Source organism: Solanum pennellii, chromosome 12 (assembly GCF_001406875.1).
Source record: "Solanum pennellii chromosome 12, SPENNV200".
NCBI classification, from domain to species: domain Eukaryota; kingdom Viridiplantae; phylum Streptophyta; class Magnoliopsida; order Solanales; family Solanaceae; genus Solanum; species Solanum pennellii.
In genome coordinates this window covers 58,493,576-58,504,111 of record NC_028648.1, presented here as the reverse complement: position 1 = coordinate 58,504,111, position 10,536 = coordinate 58,493,576, and the positions used below count along the sequence as shown (strand labels likewise).

General features: G+C 31.4%; 1 long non-coding RNA gene across 1 annotated transcript; it reads right to left on the bottom strand.

The window, feature by feature from the left end:
* Positions 1-337: 337 nt before the first annotated feature.
* LOC114075085 lies at positions 338-3,747 on the bottom strand. The gene is made up of 2 exons (XR_003575423.1): positions 2,845-3,747; positions 338-1,518 (listed from the first exon to the last, which is right to left on the bottom strand). It is a non-coding gene; the product is annotated as an uncharacterized LOC114075085 (long non-coding RNA).
* Positions 3,748-10,536: the final 6,789 nt, after the last annotated feature.

Sequence of the window (10,536 nt, the reverse complement as noted above, 5' to 3'; positions counted from 1 at the left end):
AATGCCCAAGTACCCCCTCAACCTATGCCCGAAATCTCAGAGACACACTTATACTATACTAAGGTCCTATTACCCCCCTGAACTTATTTTATTAATAATTTTTTACCCCTTTTTATTAATAAGTATTTTCCCTAAAAATGAATACTTAACTTTTTATCTAAGTGAAACATCTAACTTGAGAAATTTATTATTTTAAAACCATTAAACTTGATTCAGTTTTAAGTTGTTAAAACATTACGGCGTATGTGGGGATTTGAATTCTTTAACTTTAAAACTATCGACAAATAAAAGCAAATAAATAAACGAAAATAAGAAAGAGAGAGGAGAGAGAGAGAGAGTTGGGTCCAAATCCGGGTTATCTGTCCGCCTGGACCAGTATTTGGAACCATTTAGTGTTGGGCCTTGGCCCATATCACTTTGTACCTGTCCTAAACTACACATACAATTTAATAGTAATTGCGAAAAAAGAAAGACGACAAGGGCTTAGGCCCAAAGAGAACAAAATACAACAAAGATTGAAAATAAAACGAAATGTGGGCATTTTGGCCCAAATTCTTCAAATCATTCATTGGCTTCATATCCTTCGAACTTTGAGGACCTGTTCGTCAATTTTGTGGATTGACTCGATGAATGAAACCTGAGCCTTCATGGCTCATTCCAAATATGTAAGAGGGAAATGGTCCGCCATGGACTCGGATTCACATGTGACAAAGAATATGAATAAGGCATTAGCATTTATTGTAATGATAGCAATAAAATAATCACACAAACTTTCTACCAAGCATAAAGTTGACTTTGAATAAACTCTAATAAACAGTAAGTTGCGACTAAAACAAATCCAGGCAGCAACCTAATATGATATTGAGGATGACGAAGGTCAAAATAATCCTATCATCTATAAACTCAAGTTCCCAAAGAAACTCGGGACGAAACAATGGAAGAACCTAGGATAGCGACAACTAATTTGAGCTGTGAAGCACTAATGTCCAAAACTAGATTTTTCCAAAAGAAATTCGTTTAACATTTACTAGTCTGAGCTTGATATACAACAAATATTATAAAAGAAAAATTCAAATATTTTCAAACGAGACTTGTACAAAATGGGTACATATGACCCACAAAGCATAAGCAGTGACCTAAAATATTTGCACCTTAGGAAAGATCAATATGTCATGTATTCAATTAAATCAAAGATGAAAGTCCTGAGAATAACACCCCATAAAGTAGACAATCAAAAAGAAAAAAAAAAGAATAAATGAAGAAATAAAATAACATGCTATATCAAAAAGGCAAAAAAAAAATAAAAATGAGAAAGTTGGGCAGATAGGAGCATTAAATACAAACCAATAATATACACAAGATTTGGTAAAATTCCTTTCTAAAATCACAAACTTATAGAGTAAATATACCTATAAATAATGAACTTTAAGGAGTAGATTTCATTCTTGTAACATAAGACGGAAACGAGTTAATATTAGAGAGCTACCAACTCGAGCACGAAACGGAGGCCTAACTTCCCTGAAATATTGTCTAAAACTCAAAGTTATGAATAATACAGAGTTTGAAATTACACGGGTGGGCAATAAATTAAAACATCGGACCGATAACACAAGCAAGGATCCCAACAAGGTATTAACAAGCATATAAAATCAACATGATGGTTATCGATAGAGAAGGGAAAATCTAGCAGTCAGGCAGAGACATACTGTAATGCCACACACAATGACATTGACACCAACAATAAAAATTATCTTTCGATCAAAGCGTCGCCTATCTGACCCTTACAAGTAACAAATCAATACCACAAGCCCTAAAGTTCTCAGCCAAAACACAGACATACAAGACTGTAAACAGGAGAAACAGAAAGGATATAGCCAATAATGACTTTTTAGAAACAGAAAACTCGATTAACTAGTCTTCCTAGTTAACGTGATTGAATTTAGACAAAGAAAAATATGGACAGATTTGGACCTAGCGATTTAAAAGAACACTTGCATATAATCAACGAATCAGCGGAGAAGAAGACGTTTAAAAAAAACGATCACTTATTTCAAATCACGTTTAACGGAAACAAGAAAATAAGAGGCCAGTAAATGACTGTTTCAATTCCAAATCCAATCAAGATGAAACCAAATCATTTTTAAACTTATTATTTTTTTCACTACGGGACTCCATACTCAACATTGAAATATGACTAATAACAGAAGGACAGTAACATACATCGAAACACTTCAAAGTCTAGAGAAAAATCTTTCAAGATCTCTATGCCCAGAGCCTGTTTGGCTCAGCTTAAAAGCTGGTCAAACTGACTTAAAAGCTGATTTTTGACTTATTCAGCTGTTTGGCAATACTCACAATAACTTATTTTAAGTTAAAAAAAACTTATTTTAAGCCAAAAATTAAAAGCTGGGGTAGGGGTGCTTTTTTTATTTTAGCTTATAAGCTGTTTTAAGTTGACCACATTTTTATCTATTTGCCCTTAATATTTTTATACAATCTCCAAATTACAACATAACCCTAACATCTCTTTATTCCATTTTTCCCTTTTCGCGTTTGGCATAGCAACTTCAGCACTTTTATCCAAACACATAACTGCTTATTTTTAAAATAAGTTTCAGCACTTTCAAAAGTACTTTTTTAAAGCAGCTTTTATTAAGCCCATCCAAACGGGCCCGAGTCACATTTGGACAAAACAAGATGAAAAATAAATAAATAAATAAAAATACTAATGTATTTTAAAATCAGCAAATATTCTCGAAATACTAACTTTGTAGAGCTCATACAGTAAAAAGTCAATTACCCACACATTAAGAAAACGAAATGCTTGAATCGAAAGTATGTTACCTTTTGGAGTGCAGGATCTGGACAACAACGAGTAGGACAAAGTTCCTCCACCACGCGACCCCGAACGCCAACAATGAACCAACAAACCGGGTGAAATCTTGGACTAACTTGTGGCGGGCGAAAATGGCAGAATAGAACTTGTATTAGAGTTATCTATCTACTATTTTCTCTGGTTTCCTTAATGTAGTTAGCAAGTATTCTTAGTCATTTTGTTTGACGCGTTTTCGGTGTGTATATTTTTCCGTAGACTTTCTAACTCAAAAAAAAAATCCCCTCAATATTTTCTCAACTCTCTCTCTAAAATTCTCCCACCCTCCTAATGAAGAACAAAAAATCTTTTGTAGGAGGAGATTTAGGGTTTTCGGAATGGGAGAGAAAAGGGTAAAGTTGGGATTTTGAAAATGATTCCAAAAAATTCAAAATCCCTGAAGAAAAACGCTCAAGGGCGACGCCAGCTACTCATTTGTACAAACTCGCAGCCAAATCCCATGAAATTCGGGTCAAGGAACGACGCGGACGTAGTCGTTCGTCCTTGCCCTCGACGTGGTATCCATCCACGCAATCAAGTACGAATATCTCAGAGGTTCAAAGCACGGGGAAAGACACTGTTGTACGAGCAAAAGGGGACGTAGACGCTGAGGTGCGTCTGGTTCCTTGCGTTTCTCGCGCCGTAGGATTCGACACATTCTATTGTCACTTTTTGGTAGCCGTTGGGGGGACACCATGGGTTGTCGTTTCTTCAGGCGTCCTTACTCCTGCTTGTTGTAGATGTTGGAGGAGTTGAAATCGTCTTTGCTACTGTACGCCTCTGGATTCCCTTGTGAAAAGGGAAAAAAAGGGACGGGTCAAGAAGAGGGCATGGGCTGGGGCGGTTGAATTATTGGTGGGATGGATTTTTATTATTTACTTGGATTAAAAGGGAATTGGGTGCGAAAGGAGAGTTGGGCTGGAATTAATTGGATAAGAGAAATTGGTTAAATAGGCTTAATTTGGATAAAAATTTGGACGGGTTGGGCTGCCAATTTGAGCTAAGGCTGCTGTGATTTAATTAGAATGGATTAAATGATAAAAATTGACCCTTTAATGCCTGAGAATAATATCGACGTCAAACTAGAAGTTAAATAAAATGAATCAATAAATAAATTAACGAGATTCTTAATTTTGACGAAATAAAAATAGTTAATTTAAATACACATCAAATAATTTAAAATATAGACGATTTTGTAACCGAACTAATTACTAAAATATTCAAACAAAGTAAAATCTTTCCGAGATGATTTTCCAACAGGCGTAAACTATACCGATCGCATATATGACTACTTAAGACATATATATTATATAAATTTTTTTTATAAAGAGTGATAAGATTACATTAAAAAAATTTAAACTTTATAAAAACTAACTATTTCAAAATCGTAAAAAGGTAAGAAACTCTTTAATTGATTCCTATTGAGGAGGGTCAGAATTGGGTGTCAACAAACTCTTCTACGTATCTCTTTGTCATCTAAACCCGTAGACTCAATAAAACACAATTTATCGGACCCCTCTGACCATTGACCACGCTTATGTGGCTTTAAGATGGTTGAGTTGGCGAAAGTGTGTTATTTCACACTCCTTAAAGCGAATGAGTACTATATTTCAATTTTAAAAATATTAATAAAAGAATAAAATAATACAAAAATAAAAAAAATTGTGGGGTTTTCTTAATTTCATTCTTCTTTAACCATCTTCAATTTTCACTTTAAAAAAATCAAGAAAATTTGTGGGGCTTTCTTAATTTGGTGAAATATTTGTGGGTTTTGTTTCATTTTTGTTGATTTTGATTGTAGAGTGAGATGGCCAGAAATGGTATGATTTCACGGCGGCTTAGGGCGAAGAAGGTGGAGGAGTAAGATGAGTTGTTGCCGTTAACAGATGCTACTCATGAAGTTCATTTTTTTGTTGTTGATGATAGTCTTGTGGACAGAATAGTCATTGAGCGTCTCCTCAAAAATACATCTTGTAAAGGTGAAAAAAAATCTGATTTTTATGAGCTGAATTTTAGGGGGGGAAATGCTTTTTTTGGAGATTTTGAATGTTATGTTGTTGAAATTGTACAGTGACTATTGTGGATAGTGGGATGAGAGCTTTGAATATCTTGGATTGGATGAAGGAGAGAATTCTTTTATCATTGATGTAAGAAATTTTTTTGGTGATTTTTTTTTTTGGAGTGAAAATTGAAGATGATGGTTAAAGAAGAATAAAAGAGGAAAGAAGTGAAAACAATTGTTTTTTCCTTAAAAATAAATAATTAATGATGTGTTATTTAAAATCTGACGTGGATGACGACGTGTCACTTTTGTTGAGCGTTTGAAGTTCACACAAAGTCAAGGGGGTTTAAATTTTGAGTTTCATTGAGTCTAAGGGCTCAGTTGACAAATAGTTAAGTAGAAGGGTTCATAATACAAACTGATACAAGTACAAGGGTCCACTAGACCATTCCTTCGTGTGTTCATTATATTTCGACCTCAATTGATAAAAATTAAAGGGAAAAGGGTCAAATATACCCCTAAACTATTCGAAAAGGTCTAAATATACCCTTTGTTTAAAGTTTGGTTCACTCATGTCCTCGCCGTCCAACTTTTGGTCCAAATATGCCCTTATGGGCGTTAGTTAACATGTTGGACATATCCAACTCATTTTTCATTTATTTAAATGTCACATGGAATTGTCATGTCATTTTGACCTTACCACATGACATTTATATGAAAATGGAAAGATATTTGGACTCATAAACACCTAATCCGACCCATAAATTAACCCACTTTTAAATAAATTATCCGACCAATTTTCAACATTTCTGTTTAATTTTTATTTTTTCAATAAATTTTGAAAATGAGTTATTGATTAATAAAAAAAAAGGAAGAATATGAAAAAAAGATAAATTTAACGCCAAAAATTCATAAATAATTATAGTAACCTTAAATTAAATTTAAACACATTTTTAAATTTTTTTATTTTTTTCGATAAATCTCGAAAATGAGTAATTGATTAACAAAAAATATGAAAAAATACAAATTAACGCCAAAAATTAAAAATTAAATACATTAACCTTAAATTCAACAATTTCAACATTTTTTAATTTTTAATTTTTTGGCAAATCCCAAAAATGAATTTATTAACAACACATATCAAAAAATATAAAAATTACGTTAAAAATTCACAAAATAAAAAAAAGGAAAATATGAAATAAATATAAAATAAATTTTTTTTGAAATTATTGAATTTAAGGTTACTATATTTATTTGTGAATTTTGACGTAATTTTTTATTTTGTTTTCATATTTTTCCCTTTTTATTAATAAATTACTCATTTTTGGGATTTATCAAAAAAAAAAATTAAAAAAATTGTAGATTGAAATGTTACTATATTTATTTGTGAACTTTTGGCGTTAATTTATATTTTTTCATACTTTTCATATTTTTTATTAATCAAATTTATTCATTTTCGAGATTTACCGAAAAAATAAAAATTTAAAAAAAAATATTAAAATGTTATATTTAAGGTTACTATATTTATTTGTGAATTTTTGGCGTTAATTTTATATTTTTTTTATATTTTTTCTATTTTTTAAAAATCATTACTCATTTTCAAGATTTACCGAAAAATTGTTTAATTATTAAAAATAGGTCAGATAGTAAATTTAAAAGGAGTTGATTTATGGGTCGGATTAGGTGTTTATGAGTCCGAATATCTTTTCATTTTCATATAAATGTCATGTGGTAATGTCAAAATGACATGGCAATTCCATATGACATTTAATATATAAAAAAAATGAGTTGGATATGTCCAACATGACAACTAACGCCCATAAGGGCATATTCGAACTAAATAGTTGGACGGTGAGGGCATGAGTGAACCAAACTTTAAACGGAGGGTAAATCTAGACTTTTTCGAATAGTTTAGGGGCATATTTGACCCTTTTCCCAAAATTAAATAAAGAATAAAATAGAAAATAAATGCCAAAAACGATTCATTGTATTTCAAATACAATTGATACGAAATTAATACTGGATACAATACAAAAGGAAATACAAAATGCAATCCTCTCTCCTCCCTCTCTTGATCTCCCTTGTCTCTCTCCTCCCCTTCTTGATCTTGCTTGCCTCTCTCATTCCTCTTTTGATTTCGCTCGTCTTTCTCCTCTCTATATCGATCTCGCACACCTCTATCCTCGCTCCCTCGATCTCGCTCGCGTCTATCCTCTTTCTCTTGATCTGGATCGTCTTTCTCCTCCTATCTTGATCTCGCCACCTCTATCCTCCCTCTCTCGTTCTCTCTCTCTCCTCTCTTCTCTCTTTATCTCACTATTTCGCTCGCCTCTCTCCTCTTAATATGTAATCATTTTGATATAAATCGGTTTGTATTTGTGTTTTTTTCTCCAGAATCTGCGAAAAACTACTCTATCTCCTCCCTCCTCCCCAAATATTTTGTTATGATTCATAATTAAGCAAATTATAGCTATAGAGTGTCTAATATTTGTTATTTTCAAAAAATTCCCTTTTTAGAATAAAACTCAAACTTTAATTTAGTGTAAGCTTCAAAAATCAGGGAAACAAAAAAAAGGTACTTTAGTAAATTATTATCCTAACAATATGCAGCATAACTTTGTCTTGTAATACCCAAGTCCTAACTCGTAGTTCAATTCTATTTCCTTTGCCCTTGATCTAACCATTTCATCCCTTTTTTCTCTCAATTTTCATTTTATTTTTCAAAACTGTATTAATGTATAAATTATACTCTTAACTGAGATGGAGTGTAACTCAACGTATATTGTTACAACATATCGTATAATGTTACATTATATTGTTGCAGGAAAGTGCGTGTACAACGGTATATGATATTGTTGTGTACCATTAAGAAATCGTTTGCTGATTGGTTTAGATGTGAGTTATGAAAAGGTATGAAATCATTTATAAGTGATACCATGTGTGTAGCTAGTTAGGAAGTAAGTTATTTATGTATAAAATTAGAAAAAACTACGTAATTACATAGACACTTCTATCATATCACTAGTTCAACTTATATATTTTTTTAAGAAACTACATGTTAATGATCTAACTAATTAATAATTTCTTACCATGGTTTTTGTTAGATACACCTGGTTTATGCATTTACACTACTAGTTACCCTCTGAAATACATATTCATTAGAAGAGATGTGACTGAGTAAGTCTCTTTATCTCATATACATGCAAATCACACAAAATACGTGCATCTAAGATACTAGATATAATAGATACAAATAAAGAGAGGTGAGCGAGAGATCAGGGAAAGAGACGAGTGAAAGAGTCGGTGTATCTCATATACATATGAATCACACTATACATATATTTGGATATGAGATATATTTCAGATACATTCTAAAATACAGATACAAAGGGAGAGAGGAGCGAGAGAGGCCATAGATATGTGAATCCAGTAGTGTATATATACAGTATATCCAAAATAAATTACACTTAATTTGACTTTATGTATTCAAAGTTTGAATTCTGGTAAGATTTAAACTATCAAAAACTTGCATGAAGGGAAGTAATTTACTGCTATTATTCGCCCATAAAATCAATATTATATTTGATTTGCAACTAGTACATGTATAAGTAATGAAGAAATTTATGTATTATTTTATATTAGATAAATAGTGGGATATCTACGTATACTAATACATGTAAAACATAATGCATACATTCCCTCATAACTAATCTTTACATTATTAATACATGTATAATTCCAACCAGATACAAAAACAACCCCTAATTAAGATACACAAAATATGAATTGTATGCGGGGGTATATAGTGTATATATCCACCAAGTATTCTGATACGTCTGCCTTGAACTAAAAATTAGATAAGTATGCAATAATACATATAGTAATAGGATCTGAAATGAGCAGGAAGTTTATTTGGTGATCAAAGTAAATATCTCAAAAGATCACTCAATTAGTGTCGGTAAAATGAGTTCTATTTCGGTAATTCGTTCATAGTTTAATGGATTGGGTGAGTGATTTTTTTATATGGTTAAAATATGGGTTGATATCCATTTTCAACCCATAAAAATATGGGTAAAGTATGGATTAATCAAATGGGTTAAGTTTCCAACTTTTATTCACTATAAATTCATGATTTAACTAAAAATATTGTAATTTCTCTTCCTTTTTATATTAACCCATTTTCGACTCGCCCAAATTTGACTTAACCCGCCCATTTGCCATCAGTACACTCAACTATGAAGAATTATCTAATGAAGTTATTCAATTTTGTTTTGTATCAATAAAATCACTCAACTTAGAGATTTTCTTTTATAAAATCATTCAACCTTTCGAATCAAATCAATAGAAAAAATACTTGGTGAAAGTAGATTCTCATTGAAATAGTAGGAAATTTCCTAATTTTTTCTAACGAAAACATTTCGATTTTTCTTTTTTCTTACCGATTCAATCAAAATATAGGTAGAGATATCCATTGAATATTTTTTAAAATAGAAAAATAGTGATTTTTTTGTTATTTTTTGGTAACACGTTGTATCAACCACCTTTGAGGAGTCAAGATTATGAGTTTGAGCATTCTAAAAAACAAAACAGAAAGAGGAGATACTTTTTTGTTAAAAGTGGGGTTCAAACACACAACTCTAGAGTGAAGAACATTTTCACGACTCTTCCATACCACTAAGCGACCTAACAATTTTGTTAGAGATTCATAAGTTAACATATGTATATATTTATTTATTTAATCTTCTGGTACAAATACAAAATCTATTAAAAAATTATTAAATTCGTCGGAACCCGCAAATCCTACCTAACTTTGCCCCTGTCTTTATTGATCATATGTGCCAAACAAGGTGTATATGTGGTAATCGTATACCTAAACAGGCAGTTCTGGGCAGATGTTCCTTAAAGTTACTGAAAAAAAAGTTAAATGTCAAAATCACACCTAAATTTATTCCTTCTTTGAGTTTCATACCTAAACTATTGAGAGTGTAAGTTTCATATCTATACTATAACCTATTAGCAAATGTTTATCTCACTTTAATTTTGAAAAAATAAAAAATAAAATAATTTCTTATTTAATTATAATTATTTGAGAAAATGCAAAAGCATTCCCCAGATTATGACCGAAATTCCAGAGACACACCTTACTAAGGTCCTATAACACCCCCCCCCCCCCCNCGCCAACTTTTTTTTTTGTAATTTTATGTACCTTTTTGGCTTAAGTGACATCCAAATATCTCCCACACGCCTCAATTTCATGGAGTTACGGAGTGCGCCCATAAGACAAAATGTGTATAAAATTACAAAAAGATTAAGTTCAGGGGGTAATAGGACCTTAGTTTAGTTAAGGTGTGTCTCTGAAATTTCGGTCATAATCTAGGGGTGTAGTTGTTCATTTTTCCTAATTATTTTTATCATTATTTAAACAAAAATTAATGACCAATATACTATGATCTTAAATATATGACATACATTATCCGTCGAAAGATCGAGTACATGAAGTTATTCTATTTTAATTGATAAAATGAGATTAAAAGAAAAAATTAATTCCTACGTTTTTAATTGTTTAAGTGATTTTAAAAGATAGAAAACAAGAATATATAGATTCTTTAATAACATTTTAATTAGGAAGAAGATCTGTTTAAAAAGAATATATATATATATA